The 27,851-nt window shown below is 42.0% G+C and overlaps 1 pseudogene; it reads right to left on the reverse strand.

Moving 5' to 3' along the window:
- Nucleotides 1-8,163: 8,163 nt before the first annotated feature.
- LOC120987107 lies at nt 8,164-15,999 on the reverse strand (annotated as a pseudogene).
- Between the last annotated feature and the right edge of the window lie 11,852 nt (nt 16,000-27,851).

A 27,851-nucleotide genomic window follows, 5' to 3' on the forward strand; every position in this document is an offset into this window, starting at 1 on the left:
CGTGCTCCACCTCTGGTATCCCGTGAATTGTCATGCACCTCTAGCTCTGACAAAAATCAGCGATTACAGGCTTCCATTCAGTCTACACAGACATACCTTCTTTTAATATGGCCTTTTGTGTCCGACCGGACCGACAATCCAAGGCAGATTCTGTTTTCTCAGGAGAAGATTTAAGCAGCTCCAGTGACACGGATATAAAAAGTGGTATGATCAATCTGGAGCGCTTACTGAATCAAGAGACCCGGTGTGGTGGGACTGCATAACTCTTACCAAATATAAAGAAAAAAATATGATCCCACGCGGCCTGAGAATTAAGAAAGTTCCTACCACCGTTTTTTCGGATGTTTTTGTCTGCAGATGGAATAGTATACTGACGGACTGCTCCATGGAACTTATGAAATTGATCATTGAGTTTGAAAATGACAAGCTTTGCTCATTACAGCGAGACATACAATCTACGAGAGACTCTCTTGAGAAATTCAGCAATCATCAGGACCTTATAAAAATGGACGAAATATGAAACTAACTCTTTCCCAATTAGAAGATACCATCATGCAATATAAGCATTCAAAATACTTGCGCGATGTATATGACTATAATCATGACCAAGTGTATGAGTGGGGGAGGCGAGATAATGCTTACTCCACACCTAGATCAATTTTGAAAAACCGCAAAAATAGACGCTCATCTAAACGGGCACCTAGAGTCAGTTTTCTCTTCAGACACTGAGGGTTCTGAATTTTCACATGTTGCTGGTGATTTGGAGTCTAGCTCTGAGGTCTCCGCACATCCCTGCTCACAGGATGAGGTTAACAGCACTGCATGTTATTATAAAAAACTAAATCAGATAAAGATATAAGAGATGCTGTATCTGCCTCAAAAAACATAGAGCAAGGGGTGGACGGAGACACCAGTCGGCGGCATCCAAGGTCCACTCGACTACAAATGAAACAAAAAGAATGAGTTAAGTGTTGTAAATCTGTCTGACGTTGTGCTGAGTGACGAACAGAGATGTGTACTGTCCCTGGGGTTGAATTTCGCCCCTACCAATCACTTTGATATGTTTTCTACCCTACTTGACATCAACAAATTTGTACGTAATATCACGGTCAGACGACATTTTCATGACATTCCATCTTCCTCTGAGACCCCACCAAGTGAGACACCAGATTTTGAAGAGAATTCATATAAGAACCTATCATTCAGGGAACAAGTTGCCTTGTGCTCTTTGGTGGGGCTTCAGGAGGAACAGGGAGTCAGGGAGCTTCCCAGACCCCCTGGAAAATTCCATACCAAAAACACCAAATTTTATCCTGTTATATCCCGTACGGGTGGTATGGATGTTTTCCAGGAGGTTCTGGAAAAGGAGCTTAGGAGCATAGAGATAGAAAGTAATAGACAGCATAAATCTAATAATCTCAGTGCTTCTCAGGCCCAAGCACTCCAGGACTTACAGAAATGTGACTCCATTGTCATCAAAATGGCGGACAAAGGGGGGGCGGTGGTCATCATGGACAAGGAGACTTATGGCGGACAGTTTACGGGATATGTTGGCAGACACATCCACGTACAGTAAACTACCGAATGATCCATTAAAAGAATATATGCATAGTTACCTGTCATTGATCATGAAAGGAAGAGATAATGGCATGTTTGATGATGGAGAATACAAATACTGTGCGTGGATGTTGCCTGTCACACCCATTATACATGCCTTACCTAAAGTCCACAAGGGAGTCCACCCCCCCCCCTCCGTCCATAGTTGCCGGCATTGGCTCGCTTACCGAGCGTCTGGGGAGTTGGCTGGACCACCTTCTCCAGCCTCTTGTCAGACGTATACCGGGATATTTGAAAGATACGGGCGATGTCTTGCGAGCTATGTATGATTTCAGATGGGAAGCCAAATTTAATTGGATTACAGCTGATGTAGTATCCCCTACCCGTCCATTCCCCACGGGATTGCTCTGATGGCGATGGAATATCATCTCCATCGCTATACTGGATTAAACACTAATCATATTGACTTTGTGTGTGAGATCACAGCATACCTGCTAACCCACAATTATTTTGCATTTGATGGTGTCCACTATCTCCAGATCCGCGGAGTTTCAATGGGAGCCAGATTTTCTCCATCCCTAGCTAATTTGACCATGTCATTTTGGGAGGAGAAGTATCTATAATCTGGAGAACCCATTTATGCCTGGTTTGGTCTGGTACGGCAGGTATATCGATGACCTGCTCATGGTATGGCGGGCGGTATATCTGCCGTCCCAGATCTCCAGGCATACCTAAACAACAACAACTATAATTTGAGGTTCACTTGCTTGGCACACGAAACCCATATTAATTTTCTAGATCTGACACTCTGCGGAATCGCTGGAGAAATAGTGCACACTGACCTATAGAAAAGAGGTGGCGGGCAATACTATACTCAATGCCAAAAGCCACCATCCAGTACATACCGTCAGAGCAATTCCCGTGGTGAATTTATCCGTACGGTCAGGAATTGTAGTGTAGCAGAGAGATTAGATGATGAATTTGACAGAGTTGAGAAAAGGTTGAGGGACAGGAATTACCCAATGTGGATGATTAATAGAGGAAGGGAGATAGCCCTCCAGAAAAATAGAAGAGACATATTATTTGGGAAGCGCAAATGTAAATCTAGTGTGCTGACTTCTGCTGGTAGTGTGGAGACACGGGTGGACGGCGATCTGGACAGGGTCCCCACTCTTTCCCTAACATACAGTAATGAGTTTAGCATAATCAGTTCCGCAATTAAGAAGTGCCTACTATTTTGTATGACGATGCCATCCTTTATGAAGCACTCAAATCAGGTTGTAGAATTGTCTCTAGAAGGGCTCCCACCCTGTCCAGCTCGCTGTCCCGTCTCTCTATACTGCCAGTGGCAGTGGCACACAGTCTAGGCCTAGTTGGCTTATATATAAAGATTTGCAAAATGCGGCAGTGCCCGTTGCAAGACCTGCGAATATGTCCTACCCACAAAAACATTTGACAGTGCAGACCATGTAGACAAATTCCCAATCCGTGTGTACATAAATTGCAATACGGAAGGCGTTGTCTACGCAATCCGATGCACCAAATGTATCTCATGTATGTGGGTAGCACCGTCTGCAAGTTTAAAAATAGAGTGTTAGAACATCTCAACTATATCGCCAACCCCAATATTCTTAATATCTCAAATATAGCTAAACACTTTATACACGTTCATGCCCGCCAAGTATCATTCTTTCAGGCGTATGCCATTGAACGTGTATTTGCTCCGCAAAGGGGTGGAGATTATCGCAAGAAAATCTGTTACGTGAGCTTACTGGATTTTTAGACTGGGTACTAGGGTGCCAAGGGGTCTCAACCTCAAGAAATAACTCATTTAAATATACCAATAAAATATCTATATAAGCAGCAGAATTTTGATATGTGTCACTATTAACATTCTGTAGGCATATTTAACATTTGGGCGGACACATATCTCTGATGTCTTTATTGCCATTTTGGGGGTACTAATGAGATACACATGACCACAAAAATAACATTGTATATGTGAGAGTCCATATTATTATAGGGACTGTGCATCTTTGTTCGTCACTGGCACTATAATGCCAAACATTATATAATGCGGTTATTTTCTTTCTTGTCTTAGTTTGTTTTGGATGTTGCAAGAAAAGTTTTCCAACGAATTTGCACACAGGAGTGTAAAAAGATTTTCTTATTATATTCCACCTGTGATCTGATCTATCTTGCAATTATATTCAAAACGTCCGGTTTTACTGGGTAATAGTGGTATTGCAACCCTACTGACATATAACAATGTATTTTTTGTCATTATAATATTTTGATAAGTCTGCTATAAAAGTGTCAGTACCAAGGCTGTTAACATGAACCTGCCCGAACACATCGGACCATTGTATTTATATTTGTTTTAGTATGTTAATGTTGGTATCAAATGTGTTTTTTATAAACAATTCATGTTTTCTATGTAACTGAAGTATTCACACTGTGCGACTTCTGCTGAAAATAATCACAGGGCAACCTGGGGTTAAGATGTCAGGGAAAGGTTCGCACAGTGTGCTACTAATTATAAACTGATTGATGCAAGCTGAAACAAAAAAGGTGTGCCTAGGTGTGGTGCAACGGATGTTGCTTGAAACCGGTTCCTCCCTCCTCCCATTTGAGGAGGAGTGCTTTCAACCCCTTTATATTGAGGGGCCACAGTTAGCAATTTGTTACGACTAAGGGTACTCACCCGAAACGCGTCAATTCTGCCGTACAACTGATGGTCATGTCTGTTGATGTCCATAACTAATAAAGAAGAGCTGAAAGAGGATATTATTTGTCTCCGGGACCCTTCCTTTTCTATTTTCTGTATGTCCTGTACATATTGGATAGTGGGTTTTAATTAACCAGAGGAGAAATATTAAACCGCCATGTGATAAACACATATTTAACACCACTAGCCATTGTCTGAGCAGAGTCTAGGTTAACTTGAAAGGGTTGTCCTTCTTCCAGTTGTAAGGCCTTTTGAGTGTTTGTGCATGGCTTAATATTATCTGGAGTGGCATCAACAATATGCATACCCCCAATCTCTATTTCACGTGTACCACATATCCAGTGGACCGACCATCTCCCTATAAGTGTCATGGATGGGAGTAGGGGAAACCCCCATTGTTGCAATGTCCTAAGCTACCGGGCTGAAATGCAGGGAAAAGGGAGCTGGTCACCTCCTAAAAACTTCCCTCAATAATCCCTAGTCTCCTAGCTATATGAGTCCCCTTCAAAGGTAAGGGGACTCATACCCACGTGCCTAGAAGTCTAGGAATCCCTGCATTGCCCTACAACTGATGACAGGGCAGAGAACACCTGTTCATCCACAACACGGATGACAGACGTCTCCAGAGCCCAGTAGCTGGCAGGGTGCAAGAATTTAAGAGAAAACAGTACGGCAGGTAAATTGCACAGCAAGACAACAAATGCTAGCAACACTTACCTGCCGCAGCCGAGATGGAATGACGCACAAACGACAACCCGGACCTCCCTGCAGCTACAAGATGCATGGAGGCTCCAGGCTGTGAAGCACACAGTCTTGCTTTTGCTTAAGCCCCCGGGAAAGCAAGCCCCTTCCGGAGCAACAACATACACACACCAAAAGGAACACGTCAAGCAGCCATGCTGATCACAACACCACAAATACCAGACATGGCACACCACACTAGACATACAACAAAACAGAGAGGAAGGGTACAGGAAACAGACACTAAGGGGTAAGCAATGGACATAGATAACAACAATGACAACTAAGGGTGGCTCATACAGAAAGTACACAAACAGCCCAGGAGCAGAGCTCCACACCAAGCTGACAACAAGCAAACTGACCCCAGGCTCCAATACATCAGACTATAAAGAAACCTGAGGCCACACCCAACACACTCCAAGTTAACCCTGTGCAAACCAAAGCAGGGAAAACACCATTAAAAGGGAAAGACACGCACATGTAAATAACATGTGATCAGGCAACCACATGCGTGACAACCGTGCCTCGGCCAAAAAAACAGCCGAGACACTTGTTGCCAACGGCAACCGCATGTGAGGCAAACATACATAAGCCACATGCAGCAACCATCAAACGTTGCCACAGGCAACAAGATGAAGCCACGACCTTAACACAAGGTTGTGACAAAAGATTTATATGATTTGGACATAGTACCAATAAGATAATTTCCACCATGTTGAATTGACATATCGATGTCTGTGGCTTCCCAAGGCTTGTCCTTCTATAAGCCAGGTTAATATTTTTTGGGAGTGAACATCGGGTGCATATTGTCATGCCAATTATATGCCACATACAAACAAATATTCTTCTTCCCTTAAGTTGTCACTAAATACTCCATATTGAATACCTTTCTGCTCACCCGTATTTGGCAAGTCACTCTTCTCCCAGCCAATAACCAGTATCATTCACATACACTGTTGCCATCATGAATGGTTGTAGTGATTCTGGCAGTTCCCTGTGCACCATGCGTTATTGCCAATCTCCCAATATTTGAACTATGATTTACCTCCCAAAAGAGAAAACCACCCTATATTTGAATTGCCCACCAGGATTTTGATATCTCTTGGTCAAATCCTTTCCTCCGGAATGAGTCGCATTTCCTACTCCTAACTTCGTGATTATTAATTCTTTGTGGCATATATTCATGGTTATCAATTTTGAAGGTATCAATACTGCCTTTTCATATTCCCCATCTGGAAACATATGTGTGTCCTCATCTCCTGATTGTTCCAATTCCTGCATTCCGATAACATAGTGATGCCAATCAACAACAAAATTGTTGTAATCTCATTGGTGTACCAAGCTTTGGGTCTGCAGGGTGGCACAGGTTCATAATTCTACCCGTCATTAATTGATATGGGGTGATTGAGGTGCCTCTTGCCTCTGTACCCCGTATGACCATTAGAATTGTGGGTAAGTGACACAACACCAGTTATTTCCAGATTGTAGTACCATTTTTTTAAGTGTGAGGTGTTTGTATGATGATCTTGGCAAACTCCACTATGTGTTTGTAGCTATCACTTCCCAGTGTACTGCCAAAAGATTTCTGACACAGTCCTCAAATCCTATTTCCACAGGACTCAATAACCTTGATAAGTATCCAACAGGAACCCATTTTCCTTTCCTCTCTTGTAGCAACACAGCCGTAATCGCTATTTTGGAGGCATTGACCCTGTATTGCAAAGGGTAAATCTGGGTTTGGATTGCATAGAGCAGGTGCCTGAGTGAGGCTGATCTTCAGTCTAACAAATGCCTCCCTCATGCTCTTGCATCCACTCAAGGGGGTCTGCTTCCCGTGTTTTCTGAGAAAATCCCTCTATGAAGTCCCTACAAAATCAAACCATCCCAAAAACTGCATAAGGGCTGTTTTTGTGTTTGGCCTCGGCAACTTCTAAAGTTTCACACTTGTTAGGGTCAGGAATCCTCCCTCCTTTTGAAACTATGACTCCCAAAAATGTCACCGATTCCTTCATTATCTGGGCCTTCGTAGGATTTAGCTTAAGGCCTGCATCTTCAAGAAGTCTCAACAACTCGTTTAGTAACACGTGGTGTTTTTCCTTGTCAGTTTGTAGCAATATATCATCCACTGTGTCATATTGCACAATACAGTCAAGCTCCGAAAATGACAACAATATTCCAACCATACATTATGGAAGTATGTTGAACTGGATTTGAAACCCTGTGGCAACCAACAAATGTGTATGTTTCCCTTGAAATCTAAATGCAAATTTGTATTGGAAATCAGGATGAATAGGAATAGAAAAATACCCATTTGAGATGTCTATTGATGAGTACACAGTGGAAGATGGCTTTAAGTGTTGTCATCATGTCGGGCATTTTGGTGACTACATTTGTAACGGGAGGGGTACACTTGTTTAATGCCTGTAGTCTAGAGTAGGGCCACCCATTCGGTTTCCGAATAGGCCACAAAGGGGCATTGTTTTTAGACTGGTTTTCCCTGATTACATTTTGGACCAGCAATTCCTCAATTTTTTTTTATATATGGAATTGACTGGGCCTTCTACCATCACCAACATACTGTATTTGACACTTTGCCACACTGAGTTTTTTAATGTTGCCCACACTTTGTTATGTTGCCACAAGATATCAGCCAATCATTTATCCTCCGTTTTTACAATGCAGCAGGGTCTAGAGACTCTGCACCCTTGATCACAGAAATTCCATAGTTTTTCAGTAAACTATTTTAAGGCAGCCTTTATATCATGATCCTTTCCACAACATCCAGTTACACAGATCAGCAATGAGCCTATGTTCCCTCATTACATTTGATTCAATGATGATAACCTCATGTGTCTGAGACAAGTACAAACTATGCACCACACACCTATGTTTCCCATGCATATAGCTACCTGTACAGATTGCCTAGAAGGTACCAATTGTCCACCAAAGCCTCTTAGAAAAATACTTTTACCTCTAGGAATCATGGTCAAATCCAAATTCGTCAAACTTACCACTGCCCCCGTTTCCATTAAAATATTTGTACGATGGCCCCCTACTGTACCCTGGATAAGTGGTCTACCGCCTTTGTCCCTATCTAGCTGGTACACAAGGGACAACACATGGGCCTGACATCCCTATTATTTTACATAAGGACTTGTTGGTGGTGGGGCCTTAAATTCCTCTGGCAACTCCGCTATTGCTTTTCCTATCCTCCTGATTTCTTTCAAAAGTGGACCATACAATGTAGCTTCAGGAGGCTGAGATACTCCATCAGCTGCATTATTTAATCCTTGCTTTTGCTGCTGTTTTCTTGGAATAAAAGCTCTGTCATTGTTGCCTTTCCTACTTCTGCATTCTCTCATAGTATGACCTGTATTTCCACATTTGAAGCACTTTCCCATAAATCTTACTTTGCCTTCATTCTTAACTATTTCTGATATTCTTTTCTGAGGTTTGCTGTCATGACAAGCCTCCAGAATCCAGTCCTTTAAAATATTTAGAAAGGCTTGATAGGAATTTGCGTTCCTTAAGGCAACCTTTGTTGGGTAGTCAACAAATGTGCATTTATTAGCCATTGAATAAAGAAAACTGCTGTCGTCAGGAGGAATGTCAGGACAGTTATACAGGGAGTGCGAAATTATTAGGCAAGTTGTATTTTTGAGGATTAATTTTATTATTGAACAACAACCATGTTCTCAATGAACCCAAAAAACTCATTAATATCAAAGCTGAATATTTTTGGAAGTAGTTTTTAGTTTGTTTTTAGTTTTAGCTATTTTAGGGGGATATCTGTGTGTGCAGGTGACTATTACTGTGCATAATTATTAGGCAACTTAACAAAAAACAAATATATACCCATTTCAATTATTTATTTTTACCAGTGAAACCAATATAACATCTCAACATTCACAAATATACATTTCTGACATTCAAAAACAAAACAAAAACAAATCAGTGACCAATACAGCCACCTTCTTTGCAAGGAAACTCAAAAGCCTGCCATCCATGGATTCTGTCAGCGTTTTAATCTGTTCACCATCAACATTGCGTGCAGCAGCAACCACAGCCTCCCAGACACTGTTCAGAGAGGTGTACTGTTTTCCCTCCTTGTAAATCTCACATTTGATGATGGACCACAGGTTCTCAATGGGGTTCAGATCAGGTGAACAAGGAGGCCATGTCATTAGATTTTCTTCTTTTATACCCTTTCTTGCCAGCCACGCTGTGGAGTACTTGGACGCGTGTGATGGAACATTGTCCTGCATGAAAATCATGTTTTTCTTGAAGGATGCAGACTTTCCTGTACCACTGCTTGAAGAAGGTGTCTTCCAGAAACTGGCAGTAGGACTGGGGAGTTGAGCTTGACTCCATCCTCAACCCGAAAAGGCCCCACAAGCTCATCTTTGATGATACCAGCCCAAACCAGTACTTACTCCACCTCCACCTTGCTGGCGTCTGAGTCGGACTGGAGCTCTCTGCCTGCCCTTTACCAATCCAGCCACGGGCCCATCCATCTGGCCCATCAAGACTCACTCTCATTTCATCAGTCCATAAAACCTTAGAAAAATCAGTCTTGAGATATTTCTTGGCCCAGTCTTGACGTTTCAGCTTGTGTGTCTTGTTCAGTGGTGGTCGTCTTTCAGCCTTTCTTACCTTGGCCATGTCTCTGAGTATTGCACACCTTGTGCTTGTGGGCACTCCAGTGATGTTGCAGCTCTGAAATATGGCCAAACTGGTGGCAAGTGGCATCTTGGCAGATGCACGCTTGACTTTTCTCAGTTCATGGGCAGTTATTTTGCGCCTTGGTTTTTCCACACGCTTCTTGCGACCCTGTTGACTATTTTGAATGAAACGCTTGATTGTTCGATGATCACGCTTCAGAAGCTTTGCAATTTTAAGAGTGCTGCATCCCTCTGCAAGATATCTCACTATTTTTGACTTTTCTGAGCCTGTCAAGTCCTTCTTTTGACCCATTTTGCCAAAGGAAAGGAAGTTGCCTAATAATTATGCACACCTGATATAGGGTGTTGATGTCATTAGACCACACCCCTTCTCATTACAGAGATGCACATCACCTAATATGCTTAATTGGTAGTAGGCTTTCGAGCCTATACAGCTTGGAGTAAGACAACATGCATAAAGAGGATGATGTGGTCAAAATACTCATTTGCCTAATAATTCTGCACGCAGTGTATGTAGCACGAAATAGGGTCAAATACTCACTACAGAAAATGATTGGGTCATCCCCTCTCCTTAATTTTGCATTCTCTAGGGCATTAGTGAATCACAGGAGCCAACTACCTAAAATATAACTTTTGTCACGTTTAAAATATAACACAATCCCTCACCTGGGGACTAATAAACATACAACACTCACAAACAGACACTGGAGGCCAGATGAAAGTGACAGACAGGGTGGCTAGTATTGATAGTATAACCACACGACAAACCATCCGGGTCTCTGGTGTATCCCTAAGGTCCCTGGACTTATCTCAGCCCGGAGATGCACCCTGATGGTGGGAACACTCCGTCCCCGTGCCTAGTCTGTCTGTCCTTAGAAGGCCCTTGTAGCAAAAAGACCCATATGGATGTCCGGGTCATGCATCAAAAATAGTTTAAAAAACGAGCAGACGTAACGGTTATTCTACAGCGGTCAAGATAAAGATATTTCTCACAACATGTAAGTATCCAAATCATACATCAACATTGGTTGAACAAGAAAATGAAGGATAACGGTTATTCCAAGGCAAGAGAAACGACCAAACAGCGGTCCGTGGATGAAAATCACATCAAGGCTGATTGTCGCGTCAATTGCGCGAAAGTCAATGTACGCACACTTTGTCAAGATGGATGGCAATGCATTAACATTGGTGGAGAAAGACATGTAGTAACAACGGTTATTCTACAGCAGTCAATTCAAACTCAGAAATGATGGTCACAGTGGTGTAAATTGATAATCAACCATGTCAGAAAATGCTGAATGTGCAAAGGAATGATAAAGAAGTATTATATATACCAATGGGTAAATCTCTACCAAAAATTTATTTGCTACACTCAGTTAAGATCTCATGACATGGAGTATTACACTCCGTACAAAGTCTCAACGCGTTTCCCCTTAAATCAAAAGGTTCATCAGGAGACTATATTAAGAGGTGAAAAGAAAATAAGTGCTGCTAGAATGAAGCGGCTACATGGCCCTTTTCATAAAAAAAAAGAAAAGAACCAAAATAGCTGGAGCACCCCGAGGCGGTGTTCCACTTTAAAAGACCATAACAATAGTACAGGAATGGACAGAGTAATGACGATAGAACTCATGTATATGTTGTACTTATCCCATCCTGAGATCTCTCCATATAGTGGTCCGCAGTCAGGGGTACTCCAGGGGGCAGAAAAATGATGCTCCAAGTTGCAGATTCACACACGACTATTTATACCCTGCAGGTGAGGGCGGTCCCCCAAAGGTCCAGGACCAATCACATCATCCCCATTAACCCCATGTGATACAAACATCCAGGTAAATTAAGCAGAATCAGATGGTACCACTCTGTAGGTGGTGGTGTATTGTATGACCCCAATCATCATACTCAACCCACTACCGGTATCTGGATCATGCTCACCTACTTGCTTCTCTCATAACTGTATATCCCTGATCGCTGCTGGAACGCACGCCAAGATTGCCAATATGGCCGTGCGTTCCACCTCCGGCATCCAATCAGACGCCGCCTGCATCATCAGTATGCAGCCGGCTCCGACTCATGCGTTCCACAACGATTCAAAAAGGGGCGCGGTTATGCGTTCCACCATCCGCAACCAATCATACGCCGCCTGCATCATGGATAACCGCAGGTAAAAGCTCATGCGTTCCCACAGTGATAGGAAAGGGGCGTGGTTATGCGTTCCACTGTCCGATCATTTCCACCACTGCCCCAAATCGGCGGTATTTTATTCATTCCTTCTAGATGGAACAAGAAGTGGGACAGGAAGACAAAAAACAGCCCACTGTGGGAGGGGGGAACCCAGATGGAAACAATAGGGAAGACATTGGGAGATGGCCAGTAAGCAGGTAGAGGTTGAATTGACAGGTGTAAAAACACTGATGGATATATTGGAGCCAATATCCGACTAAATACGTCAGGTGTGAAACCACATACAATTTGTAAATGAAATATGGTTTATAAAATGTATATTAATAAATAGATACAATACTTGTAAATGATAGAGGGGCCTTACTGATGTAGAAAAGGACCTACACTCGAAATGACACTTCACGTGTCGATAAGCTTATAGTCAATTGTCAGATGAGGATGAAGTAGCGGTCAAACAGAGACAGGAATACTAGGAACCTAAACTCACAAAAAACAAGTAAAGGTTAGCTGTTCATTCGAACCCGCTGGAGATTGCGACTGGAACCGAAGATCCACCAGACTCCTTCTGGAGGATCCTGCGGTCCCAGTCGCCCCTCCTGGGTGAGGGTCTGACCAATTCCAGACCGGAGAAGCGAAGTAATCTCGAATCTCCGTGATGTGCTTCCCACATATGATTCGCAAGAGGGGGTCTTTTTTGTTTTTTATATTATTCAGATGTTCCAGTATGCGTTTACGATATTCTCTGAAAGTTTTGCCCACATAGTCCTTAGAGCATGCACATTGAGCTAAGTAGACCACCCCTTCGCTACGACAGTTAATAAAGTCGCGAATGTCATATGTTTTGCCCGTCACTGAGCATACGTTTCATTTTGGTGTTATTAATATTTTTGCACGCCAGACAGGATCCACAACGGAAGGTACCAAGTGGTTTCCGGTCCAGCCATGTTCCCTTGGGGGCAGGCCCCAGATAGTGACTATGCACCAATCTATCGCGGAGGCATCTGCCTCTCCTGAACGTGATGCTGGGGCGGGAAGGAAGTTTATCCGATACATCAGGGTCCATTAATAGAATGGGCCAGTACTTGGTGATAATATCCCTCACCTCCTGACTCATGGTATCAAACGTCGAGATAATTCTAATAATCTCGTCACTCCCCCCTGACTGTCTTGGTATCAAGAGGGTATTGCGTTCACAAAGAGATGCGTTTTGGAAGGCCGTCCCAAGAATGTGTTGGGGTAGCCCCTAGTGGAAAATTTCTTTTGTAATTTTTTAGACTCATAATAGAAGCTCTCACGGTCAGAACAATTCCTTCTCATCCGCAGATACTGTCCGCGGGGATACCCTTCTTGAGACTCACTGGATGGTGACTGTCCCAATGTAACAGGCTATTGGTGGCCGTAGATTTCCTGAACGTGGAGGTGACAAGACCGTCCCCGTTTTGGTGACCCTTACATCAAGGAAAGTCAACGATTCTGGGCTAAACTCAGATGTAAAAGATAATCCCACATCGTTGACATTCAGGGCCTTGATGAACAGGTCAAATTTATCCGAGCTGCCATTTCCAGATGATAAAATACATCATCGATGTACCTGGTCCAGAAGACGATCTTGTCACCCCACCAAGATGGTGTATCAGGAAAGACCACTTGGTCCTCCCACCAGCCCAGGAGGAGATTCGCGTAAGTGGGGGCACAAGGACTGCCCATCGCGGTCCCCCTGAGCTGGTGGAAGAACTGCCCATCAAAGAGAAAAAAATTGTGTGTAAGCACAAACTCAAGAAGGTTATCACAAAGGAATTGTGTACCCCATGGCTAACTGCCCTTGTCCTGAGGTAGGCAGATGTAGCCATGAGGCCCTTCTCATGGGGAATCGAACTATAAAGCGACTCCACATCCACACTACCAAGAGACCACGATGGATCGATGCTCAATGCCTCAATTTTACGCAGAAAGTCCATCGTGTCTCTTCTGTAGGATGGAAGGAAGACACCAAGCTTTTGAGTACACTATCGATGTATATACCACTGTTCTGAATAATAGAGTCAACCCCCGACACAATGGGCGGCCTTTGAGGGGGATGTTCCTTTGTGAATTTTCGGTAACCCATGGTGTGGTTGTACTATCAATACTAGCCACCCTGTCTGTCACTTTCATCTGGCCTCCAGTGTCTGTTTGTGAGTGTTGTATGTTTATTAGTCCCCAGGTGAGGGATTGTGTTATATTTTAAACTGACATTAAAAGTTATATTTTAGGTAGTTGGCTCCTGTGATTCGCTTTTCTATGTACAACTACCCTTTACGCATTTAATTCAGCTTCGATCTAGGGCATTAGTACCTCTAGTATCACTTCCTCCCATGACTCTCTGCAACCCTTTCAGCCTATCACTTGCATTTCCCAGTTGGAATTGAGTTCCGCAGATAATCCTTTGTGAGTGTCCACAGGGGGCTGCAACTTCTCACAAAGCTGAGATGGGAGCCATACCCTAAACAAGGCACATGCATCCCTATTTGTAACGGTCGCGTACACACACACAGGGGGGAGGGAAGTGACCACTGCGCTCCACCCTTACCCCTGGCCCTGCCTACTTGCCTCGCGAGTCCTAATGACAGGGGACAACTGGACGCCAATCTCTAACTTGGAATAAGTGCAGGGATGACAGACAGACAAACAACAGGACGTGAACGGACCGAGTCAATACCAGGAAAGCTACAAAGTACAAATGGAGCAAGCAGAGAATTGTCAGGAGAAGCCGTGGTCATAAATACCAGGAGAGATGTGAAGTACCAAAGGAGTCAGCAGAGGATCGTCAGGAGGAGGCCGAGGTCAGAATACCAGGAGAGCAGCAAAGTACACAAAGAGCAGGCAGAGGATCGTCAGGAATTCAACAGGAGGTAAGTACGCCAGGAAAGACCAAATCACAGGTGGAGCCTAAATTAAAAGGCAACCTGTGGCCAGCAGGCTGCCTGTATTTATAGTGGGGAGTGAGGGTCATGTGACGTGGCCAGCGTCACATGACCGACAGACCAACCAGTCGAGCACCGAGTGATCAGCTCGGCGCTCAAGGCAGACTTAGTAGCAGGGAGCCACCCAGCTAGTAAAGCCGCCCTGGGAACGAGGTAAAACACAGATCCTCGTTCCCGAAGCTAAGCAGCAGGTCTGCGGCTTATGGGGGACCGAGTGTACGTTCGGAACCCCGTTACACTATTGTTGAGATATACTGCGTAACCACAGCTTCCAGCCTGTTGGAAAGATTAATGGTGAAGCACTTGTATCAAATTTCTCCAATATTTGGCATAGGTTTGTTTTATCCAGTATAGAGAGTGTTGTGGATTGGATATGACTGCTACCATGAATATGCAAACTATCGCTTCTTTGTCTGCTTCCATCTGACACAGGAGTAAATAGAGAGGAACTATGATCTGGGGTTGATTGTGGCCCATCTGCAGTGAAAATAGGCTGCTCCTCCCCCCATTTACGATCTCTTTCCTTCTGCTCAGGGAATTGTAAACCTGTGTTTGATCACCACAACAATGATTATTATTTAGCACTTTCCTGTGATCTCAAGGTCATACTGCAATGTTCTTTATGAATCAGTTGTTTATTAACATCATGCAATCGATCTTTAAGTACTTTTACAACATCATCATTCCTTGCTTCTTTCTCTTCTAAAGATGCAATTTGCAGATCTCTAAGTCTACATCTTTCCTCATACTCCTCTATTATATCCTCCAAATCACAATTCTGTTGAACCAGCCTATCCACTTCCTCTCTGAGACTTCACACTCACAACCATTCATTTTCAGCGCTAGCAATAGCCACAGTGATTCCCTGTTCAACTCTATCTAGCTCACCCCTTAACTGAGCCTTTTCAGAGTACCACTACAATTCATTTTGCTCTGCTATCTCTTTCATATCCATTAGCATGCACAACATATTAGCCAATTTCTCTTTCTTTGCTTTCTTATTCGACTTTCTATGTTTGCTATTTGCATTCTGCTCATCACATTGATTTATCATATCATTAAACTGATGTGTTAAAGCATCGTTTGTACAAATCTTAAAACTAGCAGATGCATGTTTTTCAACAAATTTATTCATAATTTCCATTTACTTACTACTACAGACAACAGAAACAAATCCCGCTAACTTACTAAGAGTCAGTATTTGACAATTCACAAAGAAAAATAAATATACCACAAATGTATTGCAACTAGTAAATACTAATTCATTACAAAACAAACAAACAAACACCAGGGACACAGATTTCATAAAATCCTCCCTATGGTAATCACACTCGAGTCATCAGGACAGGTGGGAACAGGAACCCTATCTCATTTCCATTCTTATCAGTCAGATGTCAGGCATATTCACATTGCTTTTGCAGCTTTTACGACAAGAAATAGCAAACTGTTCAGTCCTATTCAGATTCTGTTTACGACAGGATGAAAACAAGATGTTCAGGCTTATTCAGATGTTAGGTCTATTGACATTGCTATTTACACCAGAGTGACAGTAGCCCATTGCTCCCCCACCAACACATCCAAGTCCATCAAAGTGTATCAACTTGTATCAAACTTAAGTTGACTTCCAACACATAGCTAGTCCTTTCTGGTAGCAAAACAGTTACTGTTGTGATGGAAAAATATTTCTTTAAATATTTATAATATATTAAGACTAAGGCTACTTTCACACTAGCGTTCGGAGCGGATCCGTCTGATGAAACATCAGACGGATCCGCTCCGATAATGCAGACGTTCGCATCCGTTCAGAACGGATCCGTCTGCATTAAAAATTTTCTAAGTATGAAAGTAGCCTGAGCGGATCCGTTCAGACTTTACAATGTAAGTCAATGGGGACGGATCCGCTTGAAGATGACACCATATGGCTCAATCTTCAAGCGGATCCGTCCCTATTGACTTACATTGTAAGTCTGGACGGATCCGCTCGCCTCCGCACGGCCAGGCGGACACCCGAACGCTGCAAGCAGCGTTCAGGTGTCCGCTCACTGAGCGGAGTGGAGGCTGAGCGCTGGCAGGCGGATGCATTCTCAGTGGATCCGCCTCCACTGAGAATGCATTGGGGCCAGACGGATGCGTTCGGGGCCGCTCGTGAGCCCCTTCAAACGGAGCGCACGAGCGGACACCCGAACGCTAGTGTGAAAGTAGCCTTAATTAGGTAGGAATTCTTGTAAGAGATCGCTGACTAACAGGCAATAAAACAAACTGCAAGATATCTGGTTAGCAATCTTTAGAATATCTTGTCTTAGCTTCCTGTCTTAGTCTATATACACATTTGTTATATGCCCTGTATGAAACCGCAAGCAAGCCACATAGACAGAACAGTTATTTTCCATAATGCTGATGTCAGAAGCATTATAATACAGCTTGTGCTACTGATATTTTTTAGACAATATCTTGGCACGCCATGCTTTTTTGATTGTCTCTCTGCCAGAAGGAATAAACTGGACCTACCTCCTTTTTTAATTCAGATGACCATGTCCCTCAATCATAGATAACTTGAAAATAATCCTAACATGTTGGTCCTTTGAGCCGGAATCCAACATTTTCTGTCTTCATCCAGACTTGGCTGAAAACCATGTACCGGGAAGTCTCGGACTTCTACAGTCAAAAGACGTCTGGCTGAATTGCCGTAAAAAGAGGCAGGTCCACCTGGACTGAGGTGAGGTGACGGATTCTGAATATCAGAGGAGAAAATATAACTTTTCATATGAATTAGGGTAAAGAAAATAAAATAGAAGTTGTTTTGTTTTTCTCTTTTGTCAAAAGGTCTCTTGTAAGTATCCGGGGTGGTATAACCAGAGTCTTAGAAATAATTTTTGTCATATCTGGGGCGGCAGAACTAGGATATCAGGAAATTATTTCCGAGTTTAGAGTCTCAGAGGTAATTTTATAGATATATATTAGAGAATGGAGTACCGCACACTGTTTTTTTTTCCTTTCCCGGAGCCAGCAAAGACCCGACGGTCATCATACAATTGTATAAATATGTGGCACACAGGATATTCTTTGCAATTTAAAGGTGATTTTATTTAGTAATTTTCACAATTAGAAGTTCATAATCCAGTTTATAGGAAATTAAATACTGTGTAACCACTTTCCATATTAGAGCCGGACGTTTCGGTCCATAAGTACCTTCCTCAGCGACTTGGAATTCTACAGGAAAAATAATACCATGGCTATAATAAAGTATCTGTACTCTTTGTGATAGATGAAGTATTCAATGTGGAAATATACACAATTAATCACATAGTAAGAAATGGAGCTTATGTACAGCAGAAAATAAGTTAGTATAGAGAGTATAAGAGGAATCATGTGTTGAAGTATCAGGGAAGATATCGACCTGAGAGTCGAGGTTGTGTTGCTCTATCTGCTGGACAATGTAGCTGGTATATGATATGACACAGTATGGTAGTTTGTATGAAATCCAACTATATGTAGGGTATATGCCAGTAATATAAAAATGCAGAGGAATATAAGAAGCTGGATCCATGCAGACGAAAGCAAGTACAGTACCTGTGGTCAGAAGTAGTGGGTGTCTGTATCGCATTCTAAGCCAGATCTAGCGTCTATTTAAAGTATATTGGCTTTGCTGAGCATTGGTCCGTGATTACATATTCACGTGATGTGGGCGGTGCCAGCTATGCGTTCCACAGCCTAATGCGCCAGGTCTTGCACCCATATGCGATGTATGGGTTTCTGATGAGTTGCAGTCAGGTGATCATGTCGCCATGTGATGTGGGTAGTGTAGGGAATGCATTCCACAGCATCACATGATGCGTTCCATTCCTCTGCATTTTTATATTACTGGCATATACCCTACATATAGTTGCATTTCATACAAACTACCATACTGTGTCATATCATATACCAGCTACCATTCTTTATATTGTCCAGCAGATAGAGCAACACAACCTCGACTCTCAGATCAATATCTTCCCTGATACTTCAACACATGATTCCTTTTATACTCTCTATACTCACTTTTTTCCTCTGTACATTAGCTCCATTTCTTACTATGTGATTAATTGTGTATATACCTTATTATAGCTGTGCTATTATTTTCCTGTAGTAATTCCAAGTCACTGAAGAAGGTCCATATGGACCGAAACGTCCGGCTCTAATATTTAAAGTGGTTACACAGTTTTTAATTTCCTATAAACTAGATCATGAACTTCGAATTGTGAACATTACTAAATAAAATCACCTTTAAATTGCAAAGAATATCCTGTGTGCCAGAGGTGATTTTAGTCATATCTGGGCCAACAAAACCAGGATATTAGTTAAATGACTAGTTTTCGTGGCGGTAAAACCAAGGTCTTGGGAGTAAATTCTTGGGACAATATCAGAATTAGAGATTATTTTAGGTATATCTGTGAATAATCAGAATATTAGAAAATTGTTTCTTGGTTCGATAAAACCGTCATCTTTACTCTAACATAAGAGACAGGTTGAGTCCATAGTCTATGTGAGAAGACTACAGAAATAAATAACTCAGTGCAGCACGTTAAAGATAAGTACTGAGCTCTGAGCGTCTTGTGGTAAATGTTTTTGTTTCGCTCTTTTTTGTTGTGGTACCATAAGACTTAAAGTTAAAGTTCCAAACATCCAAATATATCTTACTGAAAAATCATTGATTATTACACATGAAAGAGTATTGGCAAATTTTTTAATAATTACTAAATGTGTACATAGTGATATTAGATTGATATAGAACGTTCCAGAGGATTTTAATTGGACATACGATAATCTCAGAAGATTATTTAGATCCTTATTCTTGTTATAAATTAATATGACTGATATCTCTTTTAGTAATTACAAGTAGGTTGATGCCCACTGTGCTGAAGCTTTGTCTCAGTTTTGTGTCTCATCACATTGTTTACTGTATTTTTAATGCTTAAAGTTGTTTGGAATATCAGAAAAGTACTCTCCCCTTCTAGGATAATATAAGACAAATTTGACCATGAATATGTATCAATTATGACTAGAGTTGAGCGGACATATGGATGCTCGGGTTCGACGAGTTCGGCCGAACTTCAAAAAAAGTTTGAGTTCGGGACCCAAACTTGACCCGAACTTGACCCCAAACCCCATTTTAGTCAATGGGGACCCGAACTTTTGAGCACTAAAATGGCTGTATAAATGTCATGGAAAGGGCTAGAGGGCTGCAAATGGCATCAAAATGTGGTTAAGAGGAAGGCAAGTGCTCTGCAAACAAAAGTGGATAGGCAAATGACTTTAAATAACATAAAATACGTAAAAATAAAAAGTAATAATGTTGATGTAGGAGGACGAGGTCCATATGGAGTAGGAGGTTGAGGAGCGGTGGGTGTGGCGGTGTAGTTGGAAGCGCGATGGATGAGGAGAGGTAGCCTACACTGCTTTTTGGTTTTAATTTTAATTTTTTTATTTTTTATTTGGGTACACCCCAAAACATTGGGAAATATAACCTGTGATAACCCCCTCCAGTCGTGCTAAACACATGTTCAGATAAACACTGGCTGAAGGGCAGGCCAGCACCTTCAAGGCGTAAAGGGCTAGCTCTGGCCATGTGCCCAATTTGGAGACCCAGAAGTTGCAAGGGGCAGAACCATCAGTCAGTTCGTGTAGGCGTGTGAAAACATACTGCCCCACCATGTCGCACGTCCCTGTGATTTTACGATCCAATTGGATATCTATTCTATCACTTTCGATGCTCTTTTCTGCGCCTACCATGTTGATCACGGTTATCGGCGAATCAGGGTTCCACTCCGGAGAGGGAGCATGAGAAAGAGAGACCACATCCAAAGGAGATCAATGGATGAAATTTAATTGTGATCGAGCGGAAATGTGGAAGAAGCTATTAAAACTAAAGAATTGAAGGAAAGGAGGGGCGCGCGGCAATTACCCACTCCCGACTCGGGGAGGTAGTGACGATAAATAACAATACAGGACTCTTAAGATACCCTTCTAGATGATTAAGATTCTTTCGTTAAATGTAAGAGGTTTGCGAGAAAGGATAAAGAGATATGCTATCTTTGAGTGGATGAAGAGGTTCTTGCCAGCCATCGTTTGCCTCCAAGAGAAAACACTTAGTTTAAAGATTCCTTAAGGTGGTTGGAGAAGAGATGGACAGTGGAAGAGTACCATTCGGTATACACTACTTATTCTAGAGGGGTTTAAATTTTGGTACATGATAAGATTAAATTTGAGTGTGTTGCATGTGAGGCGGACGACTGTGGTAGGTACCTCTTCTTACAATGTAATGTAGAAGGGGTTAAAATGGTAATCGCAAATATATATATCTCACCACCATATAAGCCAGATGTGTTGTATGAGTTGCATAGATTTATGTTGAATAGACAGGAATGCATAATGATTGCGATAGGAGATTATAATGCTGTAATGGATCCACTCAGGGATAGAATGTCTAGCAGAGGGGGAAGAATACAAAATGTAGATTTGTTTAAACTGGCCTTGGAGTTTAACTGGACTGATGTCTGGCACTATCTGAACCCGGAAGAAACCATGTATTCTTGTTATTTTAAATCACATCAAGCGTGGTCCAGAATAGATATGGTTTTGGGAAATAAAAACTTAATGACCCAAAATAGGATCAAGATAAAGTATTTGCCTATGGCCTCATCTGATCATAGTGCCGTGGTAATGGAGTTGGACTTGAACAGAAAGCAAAATTTGCCAATGTTTAAGTTTAATCCTCATTAGTTATCGTTAATCCCGGACAAAGAAAGTATATTGGTGGAGTTAAAAAATTTATTTCAGGAGAATAATGACTCTGCTAATAGATTGACAGTTTGGGATACTGCCAAGGCATATTTAAGAGGATCTCTGTTTAAAAAGGTGAATTATTGGAAAAATTACTAAAGAAAAAGGGAAATCATTGGAAAGAATTTAGAAGAAGCAAGATTAGTATGTATAATGAACCCCACTGGAAATAATATGAAGAAATGGGAGGAGGAACATGAAAAGTTAAAAATATACTATATGGAGAGAACTAGGAAGGAATTGTTCTTCCAAGGGTTTCAGCTTGCCTCAGAGGGAGAAAAGGTTGGGAAAATCTTAGCAGGTATAGTAAAAATCAGAGAGGGAAATCATGAATAGGGGCGATTAGAGATAATAGGGATGAAATACACTGCTCAAAAAAAATAAAGGGAACACAAAAATAACACATCCTAGATCTGAATTAATTAAATATTCTTCTGAAATACTTTGTTCTTTACATAGTTGAATGTGCTGACAACAAAATCACACAAAAATAAAAAAATGGAAATCAAATTTTTCTACCCATGGAGGTCTGGATTTGGAGTCACACTCAAAATTAAAGTGGAAAAACACACTACAGGCTGATCCAACTTTGATGTAATGTCCTTAAAACAAGTCAAAATGAGGCTCAGTAGTGTGTGTGGCCTCCACGTGCCTGTATGACCTCCCTACAACGTCTGTGCATGCTCCTGATGAGGTGGCGGACGGTCTCCTGAGGGATCTCCTCCCAGACCTGGACTAAAGCATCTGCGAACTCCTGGACAGTCTGTGGTGCAACGTGACGTTGGTGGATAGAGCGAGACATGATGTCCCAGATGTGCTCAATTGGATTCAGGTCTGGGGAACGGTGGGCCAGTCCATAGCATCAATGCCTTCATCTTGCAGGAACTGCTGACACACTCCAGCCACATGAGGTCTATCATTGTCTTGCATTAGGAGGAACCCAGGGCCAACAGCACCAGCATATGGTCTCACAAGGGGTCTGAGGATCTCATCTCGGTACCTAATGGCAGTCAGGCTACCTCTGGCGAGCACATGGAGGGCTGTGCGGCCCTCCAAAGAAATGCCACCCCACACCATTACTGACCCAATGCCAAACCGGGCATGCTGGAGGATGTTGCAGGCAGCAGAACGTTCTCCACGGCGTCTCAAGACTCTGTCACGTCTGTCACATGTGCTCAGTGTGAACCTGCTTTCATCTGTGAAGAGCACAGGGCGCCAGTGACGAATTTGCCAATCTTGGTGTTCTCTGGCAAATGCCAAACGTCCTGCAAGGTGTTGGGCTGTAAGCGCAACCCCCACCTGTGGACGTCGGGCCCTCATATCACCCTCATGGAGTCTGTTTCTGACCGTTTGAGCAGACACATGCACATTTGTGGCCTGCTGGAGGTCATTTTGCAGGGCTCTGGCAGTGCTCCTCCTGTTCCTCCTTGCACAAAGGCGGAGGTAGCGGTCCTGCTGCTGGGTTGTTGCCCTCCTACGGCCTCCCCAACGTCTCCTGATGTACTGGCCTGTCTCCTGGTAGCGCCTCCATGCTCTGGACACTACGCTGACAGACACAGCAAACCTTCTTGCCACAGCTCACATTGATGTGCCATCCTGGATAAGCTGCACTACCTGAGCCACTTGTGTGGGTTGTAGACTCCGTCTCATGCTACCACTAGAGTGAAAGCACTGCCAGCATTCAAAAGTGACCAAAACATCAGCCAGGAAGCATAGGAACTGAGAAGTGGTCTGTGGTCACCACCTGCAGAACCACTCCTTTATTGGGGGTTTCTTGCTAATTGCCTATAATTTCCACCTGTTGTCTATTCCATTTGCACAACAGCATGTGAAATTGATTGTCACTCAGTGTTGCTTCCTAAGTGGACAGTTTGATTTCACAGAATTGTGATTGACTTGGAGTTACATTGTGTTGTTTAAGTGTTCCCTTTATTTTTTTGAGCAGTGTAGTTAGTTCACCTGAAGGAATCAAAAAAGATTTTGTGGACTATTTTGAGGAACTTTATAAGTCTAGGGTACAATATACAAAAAATGTCCTGGACCAATATCTAGATCAGATTGTCCTGACTGAGATATCTAAAGCCCAAAAGGAATACCTGGAAAAAGAAATATCTACTTTAGAAATAGAAGAGGTTTTTGGGTATGGTGAAACCAGCAAAATCACCAGGTTGTGATGGACTCCCTTTTGAAATATAAGACCTTCGCGCAGGTGTTAATACCAGAATTAAGAGCGACATTGTGTGAGGCCCAAAAAATAGGTGATCTACCAGATTCAATGAAAGAAGCAATCATTACATTGATTCTAAAAAAGGGTAAAGAACAACTAGACCCCGGTTCATATAGACCAATATCCCTGTTAAATATGGATGTTAAAATTCTGGCAACGGTTTTGGCAGGTAGCTTTCTAAGGTGATTAAAGGTATAATTCATGAAGACAGACAGGTTTTATACCCGGAAGAACAATATATTCAAATATAAGAAGGCTGTACCTTAATTCTGAAGCTAATAAAACAGAAATCGGTGAGAAGCCATACTCTCATTGGATGCCCAAAAGGCATTTGATTGTATTGAGTGGGAGTATTTATGGGCAGTTTTGAAAAGGGTTGGTATAGGGGAGGGATTTATAAGATGGATTCAACTTATATATTCTAATCTGAGGTCTAGGGTAATGGTGGATGGGAGCTTGTCACTGCCTTTTGCCCTCTATAGGGGCACTAGGCAGGGATGCCCTCTCTCCCCATTATTATTTGCAATTGCAATAGAACCCTTGGCATGTATGATAAGAAATGATAGGGAGTGTAAAGGTTTTCAATATGGGGAAGGAAATGAAAATTATTAATGTATGCCGATGATATTTTATTATTTATGTACAACACTGGGGACGAGTTTAATAGAGTAATAGATATAATAGATAACTTTTTTTTTTTTCTGGTTTAACCCCTTCCCGACTGCAATCCGTTTATATACGTGATATTTGCACATGCCCCGTGCAGCTACCACATGTGTAAACGTCAAGCCAGCTCTTTAATCCAAGCGCTGCAAAGCGCTTAGATTAAAGCTTCTGCTCCTGTCCTGCTGCTGTCACGGACAGCATACAGTTCAGTAATGCCGGCAAGGGACCAATCAGAGTGGCCCCTTGCCGGCAATCGATCCGATTAGTTAGTCTATGCAGACTAACCAATCGGATCGCGGCAGTGAAAAAATGCCGGTTTCAGGCTCTGATCTGCGCTCTGCAGATCAGAGCCTGAAATCAGGTAGTGTTCCTCGTGCCCCCGATCTGTGCCCCTCCAAGCCCCCCCTTGTGTCCGCCTATCCCTGAAGCTCATCTCCATATTCATGCAGCGCCTGCCCTGATGCGGTCCGCCCCCTCCCCGCCCCATACATTCCTCCTGCCCTATTTGTGCTGCCTCAGCCTCCCTCAATGTTGGCCGTACCCCCCCTTTCCAGCGCTGCCCCCAATGCGGTCCCCCTGCTGTGTGTGATGGCGGCGGCTCCATTCCTGAGCCGCCGCCATCAGCAGAAAATGTCAGCTCTATGCTGACACTCTGCTGTAACCCCATGGATGCCGCTGCCGCGGCATCTATGGGGTTAATAGAGGGAGGGGGCTCCCTCTCCACCATCGGGGCTGCCGCACTGCGATGGCAGCGCCCGATGGTTGCCATGGCAACCGGACGCTTTGCAAAATTAAGACACTAAAACATAATTTTTTTATTTCAAATATGTTATTATTGTGTTAAAGTGAAATAAATAAAAATAGTGTACATATTAGGTATCTCCGCATCCGTACTAACCTGCTCGATAAAAATATCACATGACCTAACCCCTCACACCAAAAAAAAAAAAAACAGTGCCAAAAAAGCCATTTTTGTCACCTTACATCACAAAAAGTGCAACAGCAAGCGATCAAAAAGGCTTATGACCCCCAAAATAGTACCAATCAAACCGTCACCTCATCCCACAAAAAAAATTATACCCTATTTAAGACAATCTCCCAAAAAATAAAAAAGCTATGACTCTCAGACTATGGAGTCACTAAAACTTAATTATTTGGGTTTCAGAAATGCTATTATTGTGTAAAACTTTAATAAATAAGAAAAAGTATACATATTAGGTATTTCCACGTCCGTAACGATCTGCTCTATAAAACTGTCACATGACCTAACCCCTCAGATAAAGGCTGTAAAAATAAATAAATAAAAATTGTTCCAAAACAGCCAATTTTTTGGTCACCGTGCCCCATAAAGTGTAATAATGAATGATCAAAAAATTCTATGTACCCAAAAATGGTACCAATAAAAACCTCAACTCTTTCTACAAAAAACGAGCCCCTGCACAAGACGATCGGCATAAAAATAAAAAACATATGGCGTTCAGAAAATGGACACATAAAAACATAATTTTTATTTTTCAAAAATGCTTTATTATGTAAAACTGAAACAAACAAACAAATAAAGTGGACATATTTGATATCATTGCGTCCATAACAACCTGCTCTATAAAAATAGCACATGATCTACCCTGTCAGATGAATCTTGAAAAAAAAAAACTGTGCCAAAAACAGCAGCCATTTTTCAGTTACCTTGCCTCACAAAAAACATAATATAGAGCAATTAAAAATCATATGTACCCCAAAATAGTACCAATAAAACTGGCACCTTATCCCCTAGTTTCCAAAATAGGGTCACTTTTTGGGAGTTTCTACTGTATTTGTGCATCAGGGGGGCTTTAAATGGGACATGGCATCTAAAACCAGCCCAGCAAAATCTGCCTTCCAAAAACCATACGGTGTTCCTTTCCTTCTGCGCCCTGCCGTGCGCCCTTACATCAGTTTACGACCACATGGGGTGTTTCTGTAAACCGCAGAATCAAGGTAATAAAATTGAATTTTGTTTGGCCGTTAACCCTTAATTGCTAAAGAATTTTTTTTATAAAATGGAAAATCTGCCAAAAAAGTGAAATTTTGAAATTTCATCGCCATTTTCCTTTAATTCTTGTGGAACACCTAAAGGGTTAACAAAGTTTGTAAAATCAGTTTTGAGTAACTTGAGGGGTGTAGTTTCTACAATGGGTCATTTATGGGGGGTTTCCACTTTGTATGCCCCACAAAGTGACTTTAGACCTGAACTGGTCCTTAAAAAGTGGGTTTTGGAAATTTTCTTAAAAAATTTGAAGAATTGCTTCTAAACTTCTAAGCCTTCTAACGTCCTAAAAAAATAAAATTACATTTTCAAAATGATACCAACATAAAGTAGACATATGGGAAATGTTAAGTAATAAATATTTATTAGGTATGACTTTCTGTTTTAGAAGCAGAGAAATAGAAATTTTGAAAATTTTTCAAAATTGTGGGTAAGTTTGGGATTTTTGCATTTTTTCATAAATAAAGGTGAAATATATTGATTCAAATTTATGACTATCATGAAGTACAATATGTCACGGAAAACAATCTCAGAATGGCTTGGATAAATAAAAGTGTTCCAAAGCAATTACAACATAAAGTGACGCATGCCAGATTTGTAAATTTTGACCTGGACACTGGGGCATCAATGACCCTTGTTCATGAAAGGGTTAAATATTAATTGGGGAAATCCCATATGATGTTATTAGGGAAGGGGCAACCACAGAATAGCCCAAGGGTGCATGTGCTTGAGCAACACGAGAGTTTTAAATATTTAGGTATACATATTTCTAGAAATATAGAAGAATATGAAAAGTTAAATGTACTCCCCTTAATAAAAGAACTTAGAACTAAAATACATATCTGGAAAAAATACTACCGTTGTCAATTCAGGGTCGGGTGAATTTAACAAAAATGATTTTCTCTCCCAAAAATACTGTATGTTTTACAAATGCCCCAATGAGGTTGCCGAAGAAAATTTTTAGGTTATTAGACAGTTTTAATGGTGGATTTTATTTGGAAAGGTGATATTCCTAGGTTAAGGAGAGAAGTTCTTTAGCTCCCAGTAAGGGAGGGTGGATTAGCAGTTCCTAATTGGTTCTTTTATTATTTAATAACACAATATATTCAGATAAAAGGAAGTTTAATGGTTTAGTGGGGAGGGAGGAATTAAAAAATGGGGTGGAGTGGGGAAATGAATCACTTAGAGGTGTTGGAGTCCAGAACACTGGGGAAAAATATTACAGGAAATAGAATATTGAATTCAATGGAATACATAT

This window comes from Bufo bufo, chromosome 1, assembly GCF_905171765.1.
Source record: "Bufo bufo chromosome 1, aBufBuf1.1, whole genome shotgun sequence".
In the NCBI taxonomy this organism is placed as follows: domain Eukaryota; kingdom Metazoa; phylum Chordata; class Amphibia; order Anura; family Bufonidae; genus Bufo; species Bufo bufo.